This window comes from Pleurodeles waltl, chromosome 3_1 (genome assembly GCF_031143425.1).
Source record: "Pleurodeles waltl isolate 20211129_DDA chromosome 3_1, aPleWal1.hap1.20221129, whole genome shotgun sequence".
NCBI lineage: Eukaryota > Metazoa > Chordata > Amphibia > Caudata > Salamandridae > Pleurodeles > Pleurodeles waltl.
In genome coordinates this window covers 275052999-275075698 of record NC_090440.1, presented here as the reverse complement: position 1 = coordinate 275075698, position 22700 = coordinate 275052999, and positions in this window count along the sequence as shown.

Genomic DNA, 22700 nt, shown 5'->3' with positions numbered 1-22700 from the left:
AACTCCTCACCCATGCTCACGAGGCACTGCACAAGACCGGACCAGAATACTTTAACAGATGGCTCTCCTTCTACACCCCGACCCGGCAACCTTGCCCTCGCCACCATCCCATGCATCCACAGAATGACCGTCGGTGGCAGATCGTTCTCCCACCTCGCCTGCCAAGATGTGTAACACTCGTCCCACCTACCTGCGTCAGACAAAAGACCTACTTATTTTCAGGAGACATCTTAAGACATGGCTGTTCGATCAGTAGCAGCCCCCCCCCTTCAACACCTTGAGACCCTCACCGGTGAGTAGTGCGCTCTACAAATACTCTGATTGGTTGACTGATTGAACAACATAAGCTGGTGGGTAAATTGCAGGCAGCTGTGTCACTAAACTCTCAGGTTGTAATGCTATATGTTTTTTAACACCAACTCCATCTTGACCACTGACTCCATTTTCTGCTTAGCTTCAGGTGCTGTCACAGTGGTAGCGCAGGGTGTTTCCATATTGAGCTCGTCTTCCACACTGAACGTGTTTTTGCTCTTTCCACCAGAGCAGAGTCATACCATGCTTGAACATATCATGGGGGATGCGGCTATGATAAGAGTGTACACAGATGAGAATTTTCCTCAGGGAAAGGCACAGCTCTGTCTCAGGAATGCGCATTGGGATCTGGCCAGTTCTTCTGCATGTTTTTGACACAGACCAAGTACTGGCAGCATGTGGATTTCATAACCAAGAGAGTGGGGTTACTAGATGCCTACTCTTGAGTTAGTTTCAGATATAAAGGACGAGGAAAACTTAGCGCTGCAACAGAGGGGCTCGCCTGAAAGTGGACGCACTGCTCAGGACATTCCCATTTCGGGTATGTTCTCCTGCCTCTGCCATTCAGGGCTCCTTAGCTTGGTGCTGGCAAGGATGATGGATTCAAACCCCATGGTGATCCATTTTAATTTTTAATTATTTAGCTTGACTATATATATGTATATATTCACTGCATATATTCACTGTTGATGTATTGCACATTTTGTGCCTGTCATCATTGAACTGCTGTGAGTATTTTAGCATATGCATGTGGTTCATTACATTTGAGTTAAATGCTTATGTTCATATTTTTATTTGATATCTGGGAAGTGCCTTAATAAATTCATTACTCAGACTAAGAGTGCTGCATTCTTTGGCATTGTTTCCTCTTAGATTAAAGCAGAGCAACACACAGGTGTACTTGGGACTACCTGTATCGGGCTTTGTGAGACTGGAGCTGTTGATACACTTGGGGCTACATTCTGAGCTACTCTCTCAACTGAATGATATGCCGGGGGACTATTCAGTAAAAGCCGATCTACTAACACATCTTCTGAGTCACTTTAATGTGTTGCTGTCTTTTTACCTTCATCTGCTGTCTACTCAGTCTTTTCTCTCTGCTTCTTTTTCATTTTAGGTTTTGAACTTCCGTCACCTTCTCCTGTGATTACTGGAAACATTCCCACTTTATCTAATATTCCTGCTCTCCAACCTTTCTGTTGTCCATCCCATCTAGCTTCCACTGGTGTCTTTTCTGCCCTCCTCATTCTATTCTCAAATGTTGCCATTTCTTTTTTGTCTAGCAACAAGTGCCCAAATGGCAAGAGCTTCAAAGTGTGCTGGTCTTGGAGGAGGCTTTAATTGACACAATATTCTCCTCAAATTTTCTAAAATCCTCAAATTAAAGGTTTTGTAACATGGAAAAGCCAAGGAAACTTCTTTCTCAGTGATCTTACACCACTGTCTGACCCAAATGCATGCTGAAACGTCTCTTGGCTCTGCCTAACTGGAATAAACACATCTCTCTCACTCTTCGCTTTGACAAATTTCATTTTTAAAATCATTTTCAATTAATAATATGAATTTCAACAAAACCAGGAAGTACATTTATTCCCACAATTCTTTTTGCAAGCTTTCATGCTAGCCCACTTTTCCCAGTGCAGTACAAATGATATCACACTCATTTTAATTAACAGCTGCAGTCACTTCACAATGGTCTCCTACAGAATTACTCACACATACACTAAATGCAAAATATTGCAACACACAAAAAAACCTGTCTACTCACTATGGGTAGAAACTCAAACACTTTGAAGCTGTACGGGCTACACTTACAACTGTGGCTTCCATAATTATATGAGTGAAACGTGGCTAGCAAATCTCACCTAGGTTGCTATGGATCCTCCACGTGCACTCAGGTTTCATCTAATACCAACCAACAACTCACACTCACTAAAGGAAAACTACTGGTACTGTCAATGGTGCCTGATGACCAATACCTCACTGCAGACAATAAATTAGCAAAGTGACATACACTTGTGGGTCACCCAGTGGTCTTAGGCCTCGATGGACCTGTCAACAACAGCAGACATTTTTGAGTCCAAAGTGCCACAATCACTTTGAGTATGACGACTCCACAAACACCTCACAACATCACACTTCATCGCAATTTTTAGCAAAAAGCACCGCAAGCGCTTTATTTTTACATTCACCGCACACTGGTATCACAATGCTGGAATTTCATCAACCTTTCAAATTAGCCATAAAACAACTTACAATGAGAGCACTTGGTTACCCCTCCCAAGGGACATAACTGTTACTCTACTACCAAATTTGTCACCCTTAACATTACTCAAAATATATGGTTCGCCCTCCTCATACGACAGAACCGTAATTCTGCTACCTGACTTGTTAACACGTTTTTCTTATCCTTCACCGGATTTGAAAATGCTTCCCTGAGGTCAATTGTATCTTTGGACCCAGTGAAGAGTGTGATTAACCATACACAACCATTTCAAACCCAAACAACAATGTTAAACACCATCACCCATGTGGCCACAGAAGAAAACTACAATCAATAAAAGTTTCAAAGCTTTAGTCTATAACCAAAAAGCTAAAGTCACATAAATAGTGCACAAAATCAAATTATGAAGGTAAAAAAAAAACATGGGTTGACCAAATATGTGAAACAAGTTTAATCTATTCAACATCAATACTATTAAACATTCAAGAAGAATTATGCATACCATCAATGACACAATTTGTGACACAGAAACATTCTGTAAATCAGACTGTGAATACATTAGGCAAATCAAATTCCAAACATTTAGAAATCAGGATTTGAACATAGGTTGTCCTATGTCGAGCCAAATTAGGACAAGCATGTTTGGGAATGGGCTAACACATGCAGGCAAAAGTTAAATATATATATATATATATATATATATATATATAGATTTGGGGATAGGTCAGCATCACTGTAAACTGAGGGCTTCACCTGCCTCAAAATTGGCAAGGGAACCACTAGTTTTATGGAGCCGCTGAACTGTTTATTTACAGCTATCCTCCTGCTCTGCAAAAGGTGAGGTGGAGGTCTGACCAATGCAGTGGACAGAACTCCACATTATGACCGCAGCGGTTGCTCCGCGGTCGGACTGCCAGCACCGCCAGGATTAGTCATCCCAGCAGTCATGGTGGCCCTAATCTGCCAGGGCAGTGATGCAAGCAGCGCTGCACTGGGGATTACAACCCAGTTTTCTGCCAGCAATTTCATGGCGGTACCACCACCATGAAAAGGCTGGTGAAGACAGGGTTGCAGGGGGCCCCAGGGGGGCCCTTGCACTGCCCATGCACTTCGCATGGGCAGTGCAGAGGCCCCTCTGGCCAGCACCGTTGCAATGTTCACTGTCTGCTTTGCACACAGTGCACATTGAGACGGGTGCTGATGCACCCTCCACACTACAGCATTGCCGCCAGCATGACTACGAGTGGAAGACAATGCGGTAGGCCGTTTCCTGCTGGCCCAGCGGGCGGAAGCGGAAGTTCCGTCCATTGACCCAGCGGAAAACTCATATTGGGCCCTGCAGGGAGACTTCCACACTTGCGGCAACCTATCAGTCGAGATTTCGGCAGACAGGGTTTTCCATCCTACAAAGTCATAATCAGGCCCTAAATCAGGCCCATAGTGTGCCTCTAGCCCTACCTCAATTTGGTCAGTATAGCGAGGGATTAGCTGCAAAAGCAAGGTCCTGCATCCAGCACCTGTGGCCAGTCAACCTCGGCTGACCAGCCCTGCCCCCAACCAGCCGCAGCTCACCAACCTTGCTACAGGTGGCCCACCAACCCATCTATGCATGGCCTTTGGCTGTGTACCTTCAGCCATGCTGAGTGGGTGTGGGCCACAGACTGTCCCCAAAAACGTGCAGGCATCTGTTCCCCCCATAGACTTCTAGTCCACATTTGGTTTTTTTGGGGTACTGCAGTACTCCCTCTGTACCTGCTGCTCCACTGGCACCCCATGATACTGCAATATACTGCAAGCTTCCTTGGGGATGGTTATACTGTACCACTATACTATAGGAGTAAAGCTTGAGCAGTACCCACAGTATGAAACACTTTTTTCTTATTTTAGCCGCTTGGGTGTTTCTCTGGGTCACTGACTGGCACAAGTGCCTGAGGGTCAGGGTATCCTTGCCCTCTTATACCTATTTTTTAAACTTTTCAGGGCACATGAAGTGAGCCCTTGCATCCAGTAGTGGTGGCTGCAATCTTTTGTTCTGAGTTGCAGAGAGACAATCAATGAAATAGCATAGAAAGTGTTGTAGACTGGAATAGCATATAATGGAGCAGCGTACAGTGCAGTGACATACAATGAAGTGGTGTAGACTGGAGTGGCGTACACTGGAATCAGGTAGAGTGTAATAGCATGCAGTGGAGGGACATACAGTGGAATGGCATCCAATGGAATAGCATACAGTGGAGTGGGGTAGAGTGGAGTGGCTTATCCTGGCATGGCATAGAGTTGAGTACCATACAGTGGAGTGACATACAGTGGAGTAGCATAGAGTGGAATTGCCATGTACTGTGGTAGCTTCACAAAAGTGTGTGAAATTCCATAAAAGTATTGCGGTGACAAATGTCACTAGGGTTAAATGCCCTTTAACTTAAAAAAAGCTTACCCTACTTAACTAAAACACCCCAAAAGTATCACCCCTGCACCATGATGTTTAATTCTGCCAACTTTCATGTAAATCCATTCAGCCGTTTTCGTGCTATGTCAAATATAATAGTCTAAGGATAATACATTGGTGAAAAAATTTGTTTTGTGACGCCCTTTTATCTTTGCACCCCTTTAATGATTCACAGCAAATATTTACATCCTCTCAAAATGCGGAAAATGCTATATGTCTTGAGAATTTTGTGGTGATTTGTCAAACGGGTGAAAAGTTATTAGGAGGTAATATTCAGGGAATTCATATGTTTGGGAATACTAACTATAACAATGTTGATAGAGATAAAAATGATGTAAATGCATGCCATGATATGTGTGCTCGTAGCAACAAACTTGCATTACTATTGTCGATTCCACTTGATGTGACCTCCTCATCAACCCTGAGTCAGAAATACATAAAAGCCCTGCGACCTAGGCCTGAAGCTAGACAAACGCTTAAACAGGAAAATCCAGATCAATCCCTCAGATAGGCAGTGACACCACAATAGTTGTAGGAGATTGGCCCCCAATAAAACACATTTGGCTGGAGGGGCACACATTCCTAAAACACCATAAATGTTAGGTGCCTTAGGAGGTTAGGAACACTCAGCCAATCAGCACACAACACACACAACATGCAGTGATCACACGGTCCTCATGCCAGACATTTCTGCAAAGGATGTATAGAACTGTTTTATAACCCTGCAAGGATTATATATGAAGGCACTCAGAACTTTGATAGACAGTCATCAGACCCCGACTCTGTACTGTGCTCTCTCGGCCTCTGAGTTTAACTAAACCAACTGTTCCTGTATGGCCAAACGCCTCTTGTCTTTCATTTCTTTAAGGTAAATTCACATTTGAGCAACAACTACGGAGTGGCAATCATATTCAATGTGATTTCTTTCTTTTTATTTATTCTATTTGTTATGTATTTGTTTATTAGTTTACATAATCATGTGACCATAAATGTGTATTTTGGTTGTTCATGTAGTAATTCTGAAACTTTATATATGCAGTCTAGTTTATTTTTTGGACTTCCTTGCTACTTTTAGAAGCATTGTGCGAGATACGATTCCAAAAGCGAATTAAAGCCAATCATTGTTGTTCTAAAATTAAGATTATTACTTTTTTCCTATTCGCCAATTATCATGTCCTCCACAAAGCAGTTTGTGTAGCTCACTGCTAGCCCACTTTTCCATTTTGTTGCACAAGACTACATAAGGAAGATGTTTGTCTTCTTTGGGTTGTTGGGCACCATTTTATTTTGTGAGCTAGACAGCATGCAGAGACAATTTATGTAGATTAAGATGTATTCTTTTTGTTATGTATTTGTGTATAGGTTTCCATTAACATGTGTACATAAAAGGGTTTTTCAGTTGATCATGTAGTAAATCCGAAACTCTGCATCTGTAGTCTATTTTCATGAACATCAATTCACCAAAAGGCAAGAGGTAGCACGTGACATCACATGCCATTTGACCCTACATCCTTTACATTCACTCGCAAGCATGCTTACGCATACAAACCCAATCACATGTGTGTGCATTTTTTTCTAACATAAACACACTCTCAATCACTCTGCTAGGGTGGGTCATATTCCAACTAATTGAACTTCATTTTTATTACACTGATAGTAAATAATATGATTTTAACTAACTACTATTAATGTAATAAAAAAATCAAAAAACAAGGAAGGTTGAGCCCCCAATCTATGTACATAAGGGTGAGTGGCTCCTGTGTTCCTGGCACTGGCATGGTCACCTCTGAGGCCAGAGGGCATGAAGCCAGATCCTGGGGTTGCAAGGGACAAGTTAGGGGCCGCACTTGTAACCCCTGGGGGCCCCTAAAAGACATCCATTTCTAGTTTATTCCTTGGCTTTCTTGCAATTTTTAGTAGGATTGTGCTACATATGAAGGCCAGACTAAATGAAAGTAAATCATTATTATTGTTATAAAAATTTAGAATATAATTTTTTTTTCTAGCGGCTAAATATCATGCCCTCCAAATAGTAGCTTGTGTGGCTGACTGATAGGTCAATTTTTCATTTTGTTGCACAGGGGTGCATAAGTAAGATGTTTTTTTTTGGCGTGTTGGGCCACTTTTATTTTGCGAGCCAGAGAGCAAAAAAAGAAAAATTATGCAGATTATGAGGTATACCATTTGTTATGTATTAATTTCTAGGTTCCCATTAGCATGTGACTATAACTGGATTTTTTCAGTTGTTTTCAGTTGTTCAGTTGTTCATGTAGTAAATCTGATATTTTACAGATGCAGTCTAACTTTCTTAGACTTTTTTTGCGAATATTTACACTTCTGTTTTGTTTGAGTTCATTTTGAGGCAGTTGTTTCTCATCCATTTGGCTACGTTGGTCATAGCATTTGCAAAAGCTGGGTTTGGTGCCCGCGAGGGGGGTCATGTAGATGTTGAAGAGGACTTAGGGAAAATCCTTGGGGTACGCCACCTATGACGTCCTTGGGTGCATAGGTGAAAGGGGTAGTCGGATGCTCTGTGTGCATCCTGTCAGGAAGGAGGTTATCCATTTGAGGGTGTTTTGTTGTATGCCGATGTTGTGGAGTCAGTCGATGAGGGTGTGGTGGGAGATGGTGTTGAATGCCACAGAGAGGTCAAGGAGGATCCAGGTTTCCATTTCTCCATGGTCAAAGTGAGCTCTAATGTCATTGGTGGTGGCAACCAGTGCTGTTTCAGTGCTGTGGTTGCCACAGAATAATGATTGAGATGGGTTGACTACGTGGTTTTGTTTGAGGTATTCTGTAAGCTGAAGGTTGATGGCTTTCGAGTATTTTGGCTGGGTAGGGGAGCAGTGAGATCATCAGTCATTTTTGAGGTTGCTGTGGTCGGCTGAGGGTTTCTTGAGGAGGGGTTGGACCTCTGTGTGATTCCATCTTTCCAGGGGGAAGGTTGCTGTGGAGATGGAGGTGTTGAGGATGATGGTGAGTTCTGAGTTGATTGGGTTGGTTCCGAGGCTGAAGAAGTGATGGAGGCAGGGGTCTGTGGGTGCCCCAGAGTGGATTGATGACATGATGTTTGCGGTGGTCTGGGTGGTGAGTAGGCACCAGGAGGTGACCATTTCACTGGTGTTCATAGGTTGGATGGGGTTTTCGAGGCTGAGCATAGTGGGTTGGGATCAATGTTGTGGTTAGATGGTGGCAATTTTGTTGTGGAAGTAGTCTCAGAGGGTGTTGCAGAGATCTTGGGCAGGGTGGATGATGTTCTCAATGGCCGTGGGACTGGAGAGTTCCTTCACTATCTTGAAGAGTTCCTTTGTAATGTTGGTCCCTGAGTCGATGCGGGCCGAGATGGCCTCCTTGATGCGCAGCTGGTAGTTGTTGAGGGCTGCTTGTAGGTAGCTGTGTTAGAGGGATTCTTGGTGTGATGCCATTGCTTCTCAGTTGGTAGCAGTGTGTTTGTTGGTTCTGAGCTTTGTGGTGTCCCAGCTTGCTTGTTTTGGGGTTTTGTTGGCTTTTGCTGGCTTAAGTGGGGGGACCTTGTCCATGCATCTGGTGATCCAGTCTGAAAAGTCTTGGACGTCTTGGCTGAGGTTGGTTGATGCTCTGTGTTGTGTGGTGCAGAGGGACAGAATCCACTGGGTCTTGGTTACTTTGCCTCAGCTGCAGTGGGGGAGGCTGTGGTGCGTGGCAGTGGTGTGTTTTGTGCTGGGGATTGTGAAGTGAACTGTGGCGTGTTATATCCATGTGACTTCTTGAAGGTGGATGAATTTGATTCTATCGCTGGAAGTGAAGATGGCATTGAGTGAGTGTCCGACTTTGTGAGTCAGTTCTGTAACCGGTTGTGAGAGGCCAATGTCGTTGAGCATCTCCTGGAGGGTAATGGAGTTGGTGAAGTTGGGGTCGTTGACGTGGAATTTGAGTTCGCTGAGTAGGATGTAGTGGTTGGAGTCAATGGCTAGAGGGGCGATGAGGTTGGAGATGGCATTAAACAAAGCTGGTCGTGGCCTTGGATGTCTGTAGGTAAGGGTGCCTCTTATCGTAGTCTTGTCATCGGTCTGAAGTTGGAAGTTGACAAGTTCCATGGAAAGCATATAGTCGTCATTGGTTACGGTGCGTCTTAGGGTCTCCTCCACCATGTTTGTTGGTGCAGTCTTGGAGTATCAAATCGTAGCCCTCTGGAATGGCGGTGGCAGTGTCTGGATTTGAGTGCGGGTTGAGCCATGTCTCGTGATGGACGCAATGTCAGGGGAGAGAGTGCTGATGGTGTCCCAGATTTTCATTGAGTATTTGCAGAGGGAGCGGGCATTGAGCAGGATGCATTGGAGAGGTTTTGGGCTGTTCTTAGTCTTCTTGGTGGAAGTGAAGCGGGGTCCTGAGTGGATTGGTGGTGCAGTGACAAAGGAGGAGTGTCAGTGACAACAGGCGAAGGGTCCTTTGGTTGATCTCGGGGAGGCCATGAAATAGCTGTTGTGGTGGTATCCAAGGTCCAGGGCCAGGAGTTCTTCGACAGTGTAGTGGAGAGAGGTGGGAGATCCAGGGGTCCTGGTGCTGGCCGTGATGGGCACAGAGGAGCTTGCCTTTGATGCGCCTTCGGGCATAGGTCTCCATAAGTAGCCCTGAGAAGTGGGAGGGTCTGTGAAGGAGGCAGGAGGGCGGGGAAAGGAGCAGCGATGGGCCGGGAAGAAAAAAGGGAGTGGGAGTGACCGGGCAGGGCTGACACCAACAGGGCTACAAGCCTAATACCAGGAGTGGCAACCTAAAAAAATTAACTTTAACCCCAAAGACAAAATGAAACTTAGAGCCAAAGAAAAAGAAAAGAGTACTAGCCAATAAAGATAACAGAGAATACAAAGGCAAAAACTAAATCCAGGTGGGCCTGCAGGAACAATCCAGTGGCAGTGGTACCTAGGAGCGTTGTCCCAGTTTCCTGGAGCTGTCAGCAGTAGCGGGAGAGTGGCACAGAGACCTGAGGTCAGGGACTACTCACTGGAGCTGTGCAGCAGTCTCCATATGTAGCCCTGGCAGGTGGTGGGAGCAGTGAGGGACGTGCGAGGGCATGAAGCGTAGCAGCGATGGGGCGGGAAGAAAAATGGCAGGAACAGACAGGGCAGACAACAACAGGGCTATGAGCCCAATAACATGAGATGCAACCTAAATAAAATTAACTTACACCCCAAAGACAAAATGAAACTTAGACCCAAAGAAAAATAAAAGAGTACTAGCCAATAAAGATAAAAGAGAATACAAAGGAAAAAACGAAATCCAGGCAGACCTGTGGGATTGAACCAGCGGCAGTGGTGCCTGGGAGCTAAATCCCAGGTTCCTGGAGCTGGCAGCGGGAGAGCAGTACAGTGACCAGAGGTTAGGGACTACTCACTGGAGCTGCACAGCAGTCTGCATATGTAGCCCTGGGAGGTGGGATGGGCTTTGAGAGAGGCAGGATGGCAGGGAGCAGAGCAGTGATGGGGCAGGAAGAAAAAGCTGTGGGAACAGGCAGGGCAGACACCAACAGGGCTAAGAGGCCAATACCAGGAGTGGCAACATAAATAAAATTAACATAAACCCCAATGACAAAATTAAATTTAAACCCAAAGAAGAAGCAAAGAGTACTGGCCAATAAATATAAAAGAGAATACAACAAAAAAAAATGAAATCCAGGCGGACCTGCAAGATTGAACCAGTGGCAGTGGTGCCTTGGTGAGCTGTCCCATGTTCCTTGAACTGTCAGTGGGAGAGTGCGCAGTGACCAGAGGTCAGGGGCTACTCACTGGAGCCACACAGAGGTCTCCATAAGTAGCCCTGGGAGGTGATAGGGGGTGTGAGGGAGTCAGGAGGGCAGGGAGCAGAGCAGCGTTGGGGCAGGAAGAAAAAATGGGGGGAACAGACAGGACAGACACCAACAGGGCTACACGCCAAATAACAGGAGTTGCAACCTAAATAAAATTAATTTAAACCCCAATGACAAAATGAAAGTTAGACCCAAAGAAAACGCAAAGAGTACTAGCCAATAAAGATAACAGAGCAAATAAAGATAACAAAGACAAAAACTAAATCCAGGTGGACCAGCTGAATTGAACCAGTGGCAGTGGTGACTGGGAGCGGTATCCTAGGTTCCTGGAGCTGTCAGCAGCAGCAGAGAGTGGCGTAGTGATCAGATGTCAGGGGCTACTAGCTGTAAATTAAGTTTAGGAGCAGCTAGAAAAATGTTTCAATTACTCATTTTAATAGTAATTTAAAATAAATGGTCAAGTGGGATTTTCTTTTACTATTTTGGAAATTACACTTTCTAAAAGTTATTTTCCTGCCTAACACCAAAAGCCTTTCCTGCCATAGTCCAGCCATCGCCCAGCTGTCACCTAACCCCTGCCTCCCGGTGGTGTGATGAATATTGCTAAAACAACAAAGCAAATGAATGTAGCGCTTGAATTAATCTCAGCCACTAACAATCGTTCAAGGCCGCATCTCAATCCATAGTTCTCCACCTACCATTCCACCTGACTTTGGACCCAGCCATATGCAAGTCCATCTTGATCCTGCTCCTCTTGAGAACAGTTCAACCCAAACTGCCAGGCCAGGACCTGCTTGAACCAGAACAAAAGCAACCTAGGACCAGTTTTGCCCTAGTTAGGCATCTTCAGCCAGGTATAGCTTGGCCTCAGTGAGCCCGGGACCCACATTTGACATTTGTGTGTCAAATGCAAAAACAGCAAGGTGATGGATGGAATCTTTGAATTAATCTCAGCCACTCGCAATTGCTCAGGCCACATCCCAATCCATCATTTTTTGGCCACCATGTTTGGACCCAGCCAAACGCAAATCAGTCTTGACCCTGCTCATCATGGGTATAGTCCAGTCTGAACTGCCAGCCCAGGTCCACCCTGATCCGGTACACAAGCAACTTAGTTAGGGCCCTACATCCAGGTATAACTTTGTTCCAGTGGCACAGGGAGCCCAGGACCCACAATGCATACTGCTCTCAGACAGTGGACCAAAGGCTGTGGCCTGCCCCCTTCATGAGATTCAAAGGATACCTACCTTGTCAATGACAGATGAAGCTCACACCTAGGCTCACCTTTTGTCTCTCTAGTCAGTCTGGCTCCAAACCCAGTGGGTGGGAAGGATTGCAGTCCTCTCCTTTGATCACTCCTTTGCCCTTGAAGAATCAGAAAAATGACTTCTGTCTGAATCCTGAAGGAAGATTGGGCCTGCTTGCCTCGAGCCTTGACCCTCGAAGTGACTCCAATTGTCAGTTGGCTGGCCTCTCCTTTCAGCTACAGAAATACAACAAGCTACCAGAGGCCTCTTACCAAGCTGACAAATTCCATCTGGATCTGCCCTGGATCCTGCTGCTGACTTCTGTTTGAGTGAGTCCTAACTCTCAGATAGTGCCCCCTCTCACAGACCATGGGTCCTTGGCTGATAGTACAGTGTATTTCTCCTGTCCCCAACCTGCAAGAAGAGGTGTTCAGAAACATTTTGTTATCTTTCTGCCAGGTGAACTGATGAAGACTCAAATCGTCATTGAAGCCACAGCCGTCAAATTGATGGTTGACCTAATTTTGCTGGTTTGCCCAGCTGAAAGAGATCCAACTTCCAGAATAGTTTTTAATTCTGAACATGGAGGGCTGCATTGGGACCAACGCCAAGCAGCATGCACTTGATATTGAGGCCTTTTTGGCCTGCTTTTTGGCCTTCTTTGATGATCACAGAACAAACTCCATGCTTCATCAACCTGTCATCATCAAGCCCTGCTTCAAATCCAGCTTGCTACGTCAATGACTCATTGACTACCACTTCTTCTCCTTAAATTTTCCTAATTCATAAGGAATGAACCTGGTTTCTGTATCTAACCCATGCTCCCTCGCAGTTGACCTTAAATTTTGACTTTGATCTGATCGAGTGCAACCAAATATGTTTGCCACTTTGTGCTTTAAGGCGCCATTTTTTTCCAGAATTTGAAAACAATCATATCTGTGGCACTACCTATTGGATATTTATCATTCTGGTATCATTTTATTTATTAAATGTTCTCTATTTTTCTAATTTGTTTTGGCATTTTTTGTGTTGTGTTTCACCTTATTACTGTTATTACTGTTTGAGTGATGTATAAATACTTTACACATTGCCTTTAAGTTAAGCTTGGCTGGTTTGAGCCAATCTACCGGAAGGTAATGCAGCAAGCCAAGTTGCTGTGCTGCGTTGTATGAATAGGAGAGAGTTGAACATCACCATATTCACAAAGATGTGGCACTGTTCATCTCTCTACATGTGCTGGCACACTTGTGGCTGCCTAGGATCAATGCATGCACACTTGTGTCATATCACAAAGGTGCCTGCGTTGTGGCTGGGATTGTTTTTGTGCAGGAAGGGACACCTTCCTCCACAAACACAATCCTCAGAGGCAGAATGCAGCACACACAGAAAGAAGAAGGGATCACACGGAGAAATTAAGATATTTCTCCTCGCTATGCCAGCCCCAGGTAGGTGCACCATTTTGGCAAAATACATAGGTGAATGCTTTTGAACGTCAAGGGCCACCTATTTAATACCTACCCAGGGCAGTTTAAGGCAATAAGGTGCGCACTGCGCAGAGCCGGACTAGGAACCCAAAGAAGTCCTGGCTTATTTTGTCAGACCAGCCCCCCTGGAGTGCATAGCAAGCAAGCATGACCATTACAATGGGGATCGGGGGGTTCCCCCCAAAGAAAAGTTGGGGAAAATGGCAAAAACTGTGCATTCTACAACACATTTTTAATTATACATTCAACTGTATTTGTTTTTAAAGCATAGTAAATTATGACCTTACAGTGCCCTAGGACACAGCAATCTTTATAGGGATTGTTCAATGACTCCCTCACCATCACCTTTTAACAGTGCCTCTTATCTCTCCATAGCCCGTCTCTCACATGTATTTTATTTGTTTTATAGCACCTCTATTACCAGCGTAGGGTGTTGGAGCACCTTACATCACACACACAGACAGAGACAATGAATCATACTTGTGTAAATCAGTGTATATAAAATGTTGACAAAGCGGACTACAAGGTGTATGATTCACATGTCGTCCATACAGGTAATTAAGAGTGCCTGCTCTGGGGAAGCATAAGCTCAGGATTCAGAACATAACAGTGGTTAGGGTTCACTTTACTAATAATTTAGTTCTACCCAAACAAACCCTTGTTAGCAAAATAAAAATAATCAAGGACTGGGAAAAAACTTAACTTTCTAACAATGTGCCATGCAGTTTGCATGCAGATCATTTGTGGCCGTTCATAGCACACTGTGCTAGATTATGATTATTACTTATGAACTACACAGTAACAAAAGGAGCTCTGTGAAAAAAGCAGTATCCCACTGAGCTATGCACATAAAATACTGTTACGTGATCTGCATAGTACACGTACTTTGCAGCAGGCATATTAACCTTATACGCTACCTTAGATGAGACAAAACTGCCACCAGACAAAACTCTGATCTCGATCCAGCAGGTATATTATTCACCTGAGTCATCTTGGCACTTTTATTGTTGCCTTAAAACTGTTGGATATACAAAGAGCTCTGGAGTGCTTTAGAAACTGAGACACTGCTCCAAACCCTGCCCCCAGTAACAAAAGCAGCCCCCGCTTCCAGCCTCCTGGGGAAATGCCTGATGGTCGGTATGGCAGTCTGGCCTTGCAGCTCCATTGTGTTTTTTTTTTTTTTTCTTTTTTTTTTTACAATGCCACACAAAGTTATTGGCTCATCTAAGATCTGCCACTGAGGGAAGGCAGCGGTCCATCACTCATCACAGAGTGGGATGGGGTCAGTGAGACTGCTGACCTCACCCCTCTCTGTGATGAGATGTCAGTGATTGATACTGGGCTCTGGGCACTTCAAGGCTTAAAACTGAAGCACCCAAGTCCAAAGCAGTCAGTGACAGCACTTTTGCCAGGCTGAGGAGGGCACGCCCACAGGACTGTGAAATCCTCAGCCAGGAGAGCTTGCACATTTAACGCATGTCTAGCTCCTGGCTGCCTAGCCTGAACAAGAAGAGTGTCTGTCAGGCTGACCTTTCTTCAGCCTGACAGACCCTCTCCTTGTCAGGAAAAAGGTGGGGGGCTGTACCCTCAGTCCCTAGGGACAGGCACAGCTGGTGGTACAGTTTGGAAAGTTATACACTACACAGTGGAAAGGCAGTTGCAAAAAGTTTGGAAAGAACAAAAAAGGTTCACAAACATATACTGATCCTGAATGGGACCACAACACTGCAAAATTGCGATCATTTAATTAAGGTAAGGAACCTTTACTGTTTGTGAGCCCAATGTTAAAAAACACCTAAAACAAGCTGAAACAATGTTACAACAATGCCAACTGAATTTCATTATATATTATCAACTAATTTAATTGGGCTCAATGGGCACCGCATTGAATTTTCATTGATTCAGTAATATTGCCAATTACTATCCCAGCCTATGGAAAAACATGGATGGCCAGTCTAGACTTTATACAGACTTCAAAAATCTGAATGGAAGCCTATATAAAGCACTAAAAGACACAGTCAAAGATTTCCAGCATTGATCATAATTGGTCTAAGCTAGCCACACACATATACATTTTGTTGAATGTCCACAGCTGCTGTTTACCTATATTCCTATAACATAATGTGCTCTTTGGACACTAATGCGTGGACCCATCACATCTGATTATTTTTTCTTTTTAATATTATCTAGTTCCTTCTGTCTGTATACTATAGCCAAATGTACAAATTTCATTATTACATTCAAATATTTTTGAGGCATATCTGGATATACTTACTTTTTCTTTGTAATGTGTAAGAAACAGGGTCTCTGGTTGGTAGTCAGTTTGCACTCTGTCCAAACAGGGACCCTCACTCTAGTCAGGGTAAAGGAGAAACACACCTGGTTAACCCCCGCTCAACTCCTTTGTACCAACACACACAGTAATAAAGTGAAAACACTACAAAATGGACACCACAACAGTTTAGGAAAGAGTAAGAGTCTTAATCCATAGAAAACAGTGAGAACGCTGTTGTTACACAAAAGTACCTGGTTTGCATCAAAAATAAAGCCACACGGGCGGGTGTGCTTCAGAAAAGTCAGCAATGTGTTGATTCCTTACTCACAAGTGAGGACGTATGTCGTTTCTTCTCCGGTCAGGTTGGTAGTGCGTCATTTTTCTCCCTCGTCGATTTCCGGACGGGCACCTCGGGTCCAGGCAGGCTTTGCAATTGTTTTTCACGCCCAGCGATGTGATGTTTGAAAACCCGCTTGTAAGGTGTCAGAAAACTGCGCTGCATGGGGTTTGCATCGTTATCAGCAGCTGCAAGCAGGTTTTGCGGGTCCTTTCTCTAGCCGCGATGTGTCGATCCCTCAGCAGCGATACAGGTGGAGTGTTGATTTCAGCTGCGACACCAGTGGCACGCTGTTTATCAGCCGTGTTGCAGATAGTGCATCAAAAATTCCCCTACACAGTGATGTTTGCGTGGATTTCTATCCTTTTCCACCAGCTTCACCTTTCAAGTCCCCAGGAACTGGATGGGGCACCACTTGGCAGGGCAGGAGTCTCACCAGAGAGTCCAGGTGCTGGCAGAGGAAGTCTTCTTTGATGGCCTTGAGACTTCAACAACAGGAGGAAAGCTCAACTTAAGCCCTTGGAGATTCTTCTCCAGCAGGAATGCACAACAAAGTCCAGTCTTTGTCCCCTTTCACAGGCAGAAGCAGCAATGGCAGGATAGCCCAACAAAGCACAGTCCCAAGCAGGGGCAGCACTTCTCCTCAGTTCTCCAGCTCTTTTCCTTGGCAGAGCATCCTCTTGAATCCTTGAAGAAATCTGATTTTCAGGGGTTTTAGGTCCAATGCTTATACTCTTTATGCCTTTGAAGTAGGCCTACTTCAAAGGAAAATCTCTGTTGTTCACAAGATCCTGCCTTGCCCAGGCCAGGCTCCAGACTCACACCAGGGAGTTTGAGGCTGCATTGTGAGAGGGCAGGCACAGCCCATTCAGGTGTAAGTGACCACTCCTTCCTCCCCTCTAGCTGAGATGGCCCATAAGGATATGCAGGCTACACCCCAGCTCCCTTTGTGTCACTGTCTAGAGAGGATTCACAAACAGCCCAACTGTCAGTCTGACTCAGGCAGGGAATACACAAGTAGGCAAAGCCAAAGAGTGGTTTAAGCAAGAAAATGCCCACTTTCTAAAAGTGGCATTTTCAAACTGACAATTTAAAAAACAACTTTACCAAAAGATGTAGAAGAAGAAGAAGAAGAAACTTTATTCGGTATGAAAAAATTCATCCATTACAGCAATATAATCAGCCAATAAATTATTTAAAATACAGATAAAAACCATATGTAATAAAAACACCCATCATAAGAATTATAATCATAAAAACAGAAAAAGAATAAGAAGAAATCACTCTAAAAATTGTACATTTTTTCGCCAGGTAGTAGCTCCCTTCAGGAATGATCCCAGGCCCTTCCATACCAATACATCAGAGGCCATTTGCAGCCACATAAAAGCAGGACGGTATTGCACAAAACCCTTGTTCCTTAAGAGTGGTAATAAAAATCGGATTCTAAAAGGTGCATAAAAAACACAGAAAAGTGTAAAATGAATCAAGGTCTGATGGGACACCCCATCACAGGGGCAGGGTCTAAAACATTTTTCCCCATACTGACCTAAAGGGAAGCACAAATTACTTCTAAGGATCCCCAAGCGAAATCGAGTTATGAGAGACCTTTCCCTCACATCCTTGATTTCTAAGAGATATCGCTCAGGACCCACCCACATCTTTAGCACAATAAAATCCCTGATCGATTTTTTCCCCAGAGCCTCCCCCTCTCTCTTAGTCTCCTGGATTCTCCCAAAGTTATCCTTAGCCCATTTCTTATCATAGCTAGTCAGGTCCTCGGGATAGTCAAACAAATCAGGCCGCCCCAGATCATGTGCCATCTTCCTTATGTGCGACAACCAGGGAATATGCTTTACATTATCGCATGCCAGACAGTCCCTTAGGATATCCCTATTAAAAGTGGCATGTTCGTTGCTCCAAACTGAGATCCATAGCAGAAGGGGGGCCAGCTGGATAATGTCCTGTACATACTCAAGCTCGAGTTCCAGGTGTAGGCAGAAACCAGGAATATTTTGTCCAACACCCAGAAGCCTTCTACAAAAACGATTTTCTTCCACCATAAGGGCACGGGGACCCCCAAACCCCCAAAGTGCCGAGCCATACAGGAGGACAGGTAGGCATTTCCGCCTATAGATTTCAAGCATGGATTTGACAGGTTTACTGCCTACCCTAGCCGCAAAGTCAAAGGTTGCACCAACTGTTGCATGAAAAAGCACAATCCTTCTGGCAATACAGGGTTTCCAAGATCCTTTCTCATCAAAAATGACCCCTAAATATGGGAACTCGGGGACTCTGCTAATAGCTTGATCACCCACCCTTAGCTGCCCCACCCTGCTCATAGGTTTACCGTACACCATGAAATGCGACCGCGTCATCCGCATACGTCAGCACAGGGATATCAATACCTTTCACCTTCGGGACATCCCTGCAATATTCCATCAGAAAGTCGGACAATCCATTTGTATATAGTAGGAACAAGGTAGGGGCCAACACACACCCCTGGCGCACGCCCCTTGAAAGCTTAAAGGCCTCAGAGCATTCCCCATTTGGGCCCACCCTCACATTTGCGATTGTCCCTAAATGGAGATATCGAAGAATGGGGGAATATTGAAAGTCTAGGTCTGTTGATATCTATTCCTCTTTCCTCTTCTATGCTGATCTTCCCCTTTCTTGAAACTGCCAGTGCTTCATAAATGTCACTCACTTTTTCAAGAAGGTGACGTGCTAGAGCTTTGCATCATTCTGCTGATGCAGTGGACCCAACTTTTGAAACTTCATGTTCCAGAAACATCTTTAGTATTTGATGTACTTTAGAAAAGTTCCCCGATTGTTTGATCCTTTCTGGTAGAGAACAAGAGATTAAAGAGCTGAGTCAATAGCCTTACCCAGAAGTCACACACTAATTTAAATTTAAATGCAGGGAGGCCGTTAGGCCAAGAAGCGCCATTGCTCCTCTTTTTCCCTATTATTGTTTGAACGGTAGCTTCTGTGATGGTGGGGGTGTGCTGGTCAGAAGAATCTAGTGCTGTAGCGGTCTGATTAAGATTATGATAATTTGCTTGTTCTACAGTATACAATTTCTATATATACAATATCTACCCCGTTTCTGCCACTCCATTTTCCTTGGTCTGGATGATGTTGTTGAGTTTGTTTAGGTGCTCCCAGAAGTGGGACTGATTCCTCTTTTGCAGTAGTGTAAAGATCTTGAGCCATTTCTCCTCAGCCTTCTTACATTTCAGATGCAGATGCTCTACTAGTGTGCCACTCTGATTGTTTGAGCTTAAATGTGTTTTTTCCCCTTGTTTTGTGGACCACTAGGGCTCTTCAGACATTGGGCATAATGATGGATTGTAACTTGGAGTTTATTTGGAGACCAGGTGGTTGAGAAATTTTTCTTTTTCTGGGGCCCACCACAGATTCCTCACCAAGGGTGGTGCGAATGTCAGCCAGGATTTTGTCTCAGTGTTTTAGTAGAGATGGTGCACTGGATACAATGTCTACTGCCCATTTTTACGTGATTCAGTTATTTAGTTTTCCACCAGAGTTATTTTTCCATTTGATTCTTGGCAATACTTTGAGATGTTCTTCTCCAGTTGGTTCACCCAAGGGGAGTAACTGAGCAGATTGCTTGGAGGCAAGCTCCATAGACAATCACAAATTTCTGTGATCACTTTTCATCCAGTCATAAACTTCAAAGGTACTGAGTCTGGGGATCAGTGAATCACTGATAAAAATGTAGTCAATGGTTGATATGTCCCTGAATGTTGGAGAAAAGACATAGAGCAGCTCACTTGTTTCTTTAAGGCTTTGTGCAGAGGCTAGATTGTGGATGTTGATGAGGTTCTGAAAGGGGGCACCGTCATTGTGTAAGTTAAAGGGATTGAATGACTCAAGCCCATAATGTTAAAATTACCCACTAAAATGGGTATGTGAGTTGGATATTTAACAGTTCTTAGATTGGAGTACAGAGGTCATCTAGGGCCTGTTTTCTGTTTCTGTCCTGCATTAAAATAGCAGTTTAGAAGCAACAGTGAGACTGATTTAAGGTTACTTCTTAGGCCCTTAATGAGCAGTGCTTGGAGTGTAGGCAAGTTGGTGCTAATTAGTGTGACCTCTAATTTACAGTTGTGTTTCACATACACTGATGGCTGTTCTGAGGGGGGGCCGAAAATATTACATATAATGCCTGGAGACAGAAATTCATAGCATGCTAGCAGCAATATTGTACCTGTGGCTCGGGTCTCCTGGAGGCAGTGTTTTTCCCCTGTGTGCAAGTAGTTAGAAACTGATTTGTCTTCATTGATTTTTTTAGTGCTTGCCATATTCCATGAGATTATTGTTAGCTGAGACTGGAGAGTGGACCCATCTTACTTGTTGCTGTGTGCCGTATTAGGTATGCTTTTGGGTTTGACTTGTTCAGAAATAAGCTGGCCGGCCCTGGTCTTTTCTGATGGCCAGATAGTGCACCAACCGTTGCTCATTTATGCATGATATTCTGAGAGATTTTTCCTTCTCCTGTTCTGATTGGTATTTGTGGGTGGAATATGTACTATTTGGGCCTCATAGTATGGAGTTTGCCCCTTGCTTTGAGGGCTGTGACAGGAGCACATATGGGGATTTCTCGGGAAGATTTTTCTTGACTTTTATCCCCCATTCAGTGAGTAGGGGCACTTCCTTTAGCAGGCCATTCTGATGAGATTATTGGTGCATGCCTACTATGGTTGACTCCCTATGAGTATTTCCAGTAAGTCTTTGAAACCTGACGTAGGCAAGGTATCAGTACGCAAATGGGCTAAGAGTGGAATGTGTTTAAGTAGGCGTAGAATGTTACCCCTATTTAATGTGTCATAATTTCCTTTTATGTGATAGCATGGTGTTAGCACTGTCTCTGAAATATCTGTGGAGGTTTCGGTGTTGTTTGGTTCTACTGTTCTACTGTGGGGTCTAAGTGGATGAGTGTACAGAACGGGTCCCTTAGTTGAGGATGTGGCTAGATTGGATGCTACTGTAGGAGAATCAGTATGCTGTTCATTTAAAAGTGAGAGCATGTTTTTAGTAACCGATCCAGGAAAACCTAAAGTTTAGCTGCATGGCTTTTTATTTGTTCAGCTTGGGAGCTTGAGTCCACTCTTCCCATAGTTATCGGGGAAGGGATATTTCTCTTGTGGGTTGGCCTTGATGGGGCAGTTCCTATCTTGTTCCCAGTGCCCTCCCTAGTGGTAAATATGGGGTAGAAAGGGGTAGCTTCACACTCGAGTAAATTTAGGAGATTTATGGGCCTTTAACACCAGGCCCACTTTTATGCTTTTTTAGCTGTTCCTTTAGCTTTTTCTCCACTCTTCGAGAGAGTGGCACGGACAGCTGAGTTGGAGGGAATTGTGCTTCTTGGTGTCACCGTCAGCTGACACACAAGCACTGTGTGTACTGTTATTGAGGTTAGTGTGAGAAAAGGCCTCTTTTTGACATGGTTAGCTCCCCACTTTTTGCCTGATGTATGATGTAGCATAGAAGTTGACAGTGCCAAGGGCCCCTGCCAACCAGGTTCCCTGGGCCATATCTCTTTCCCTAAACTGTTGTGATGCGTTGCCACCATAAGCTCCTAGTAAATGGTACTTAGGTGACCAGCCCAGGAGGTACTGAGGGTAACCCCTGAGGGCAGCAGCACTGATTGTGCCACCCTCTATGGACCTGCATCCAAGTACACTCAGCACTGCTATTGCAGGCTGAGTGCCCTGATGGAAACCTAAAGTGAAGACTCAACATGGCAGACTACCTGCGTGCGCTGTCCACTCCGCACAGCATACCATATAAGTAAGTCATCCCTCTGGCAGGCCTTCAGCCCTAAGGCAGGGTACACTATGTTGTATGTGAGGGCATAGCTGCATGAGAAATATGCCCCAAATGTGTCCTTGTCAAACCTGGGACATAGTGAGTGAAAAGAGCAGCCATTTTAAAATACATGTGCTGGACACTGGTCAATACGAATTTCACAGCAACTTGATGGCCACTCTAAACCTTTGGTTATTTGGTGTGAAACTGGTGCCAGTGCTGGATTTATTATAAAAGGTACTCAGGGGTCACCTTAGGCAAAGCTTAGCTGGGCAAAAGCTAACTACCCTGGCACAGTGGTTGATTGGTTCTATGCAGCCTGCCACCTCCAGACATCCAACCTACAAAACCTTGGGGGAGAGATCCATCTCTCTGGTTTGTAGAACAAAGCCCTTCCTGGGTGGAGGTGCCAACACCTCTCTCTCAGGAATGTGCACTGCTCTGGCAGTAAACTTCAAAGTGCTAACCACCTTTGAAACTCAACCTCCAGGCATATGGTAACCCCCATGCAATCCCCCACTTTTGGTACGAGCAACGGCTGGAAATGCAAACAGAGGCCAGTAGGACCGACCCCATCTGGCATGCACCACCCCGAAGGTGTTGCCTGTGAGGCTGGCACTCCATTTTATTTTCCTCCATCTTCAATGGAAGGAAAATAGCCAATCAGTGATAGGGAAGTGACCCTTCCCACAGCAAGTGATCACTTTACTGAGAGTAGCTATCCAAAGGTAGGTGACCATTGGTCACTACCAAGTACCCCCTAA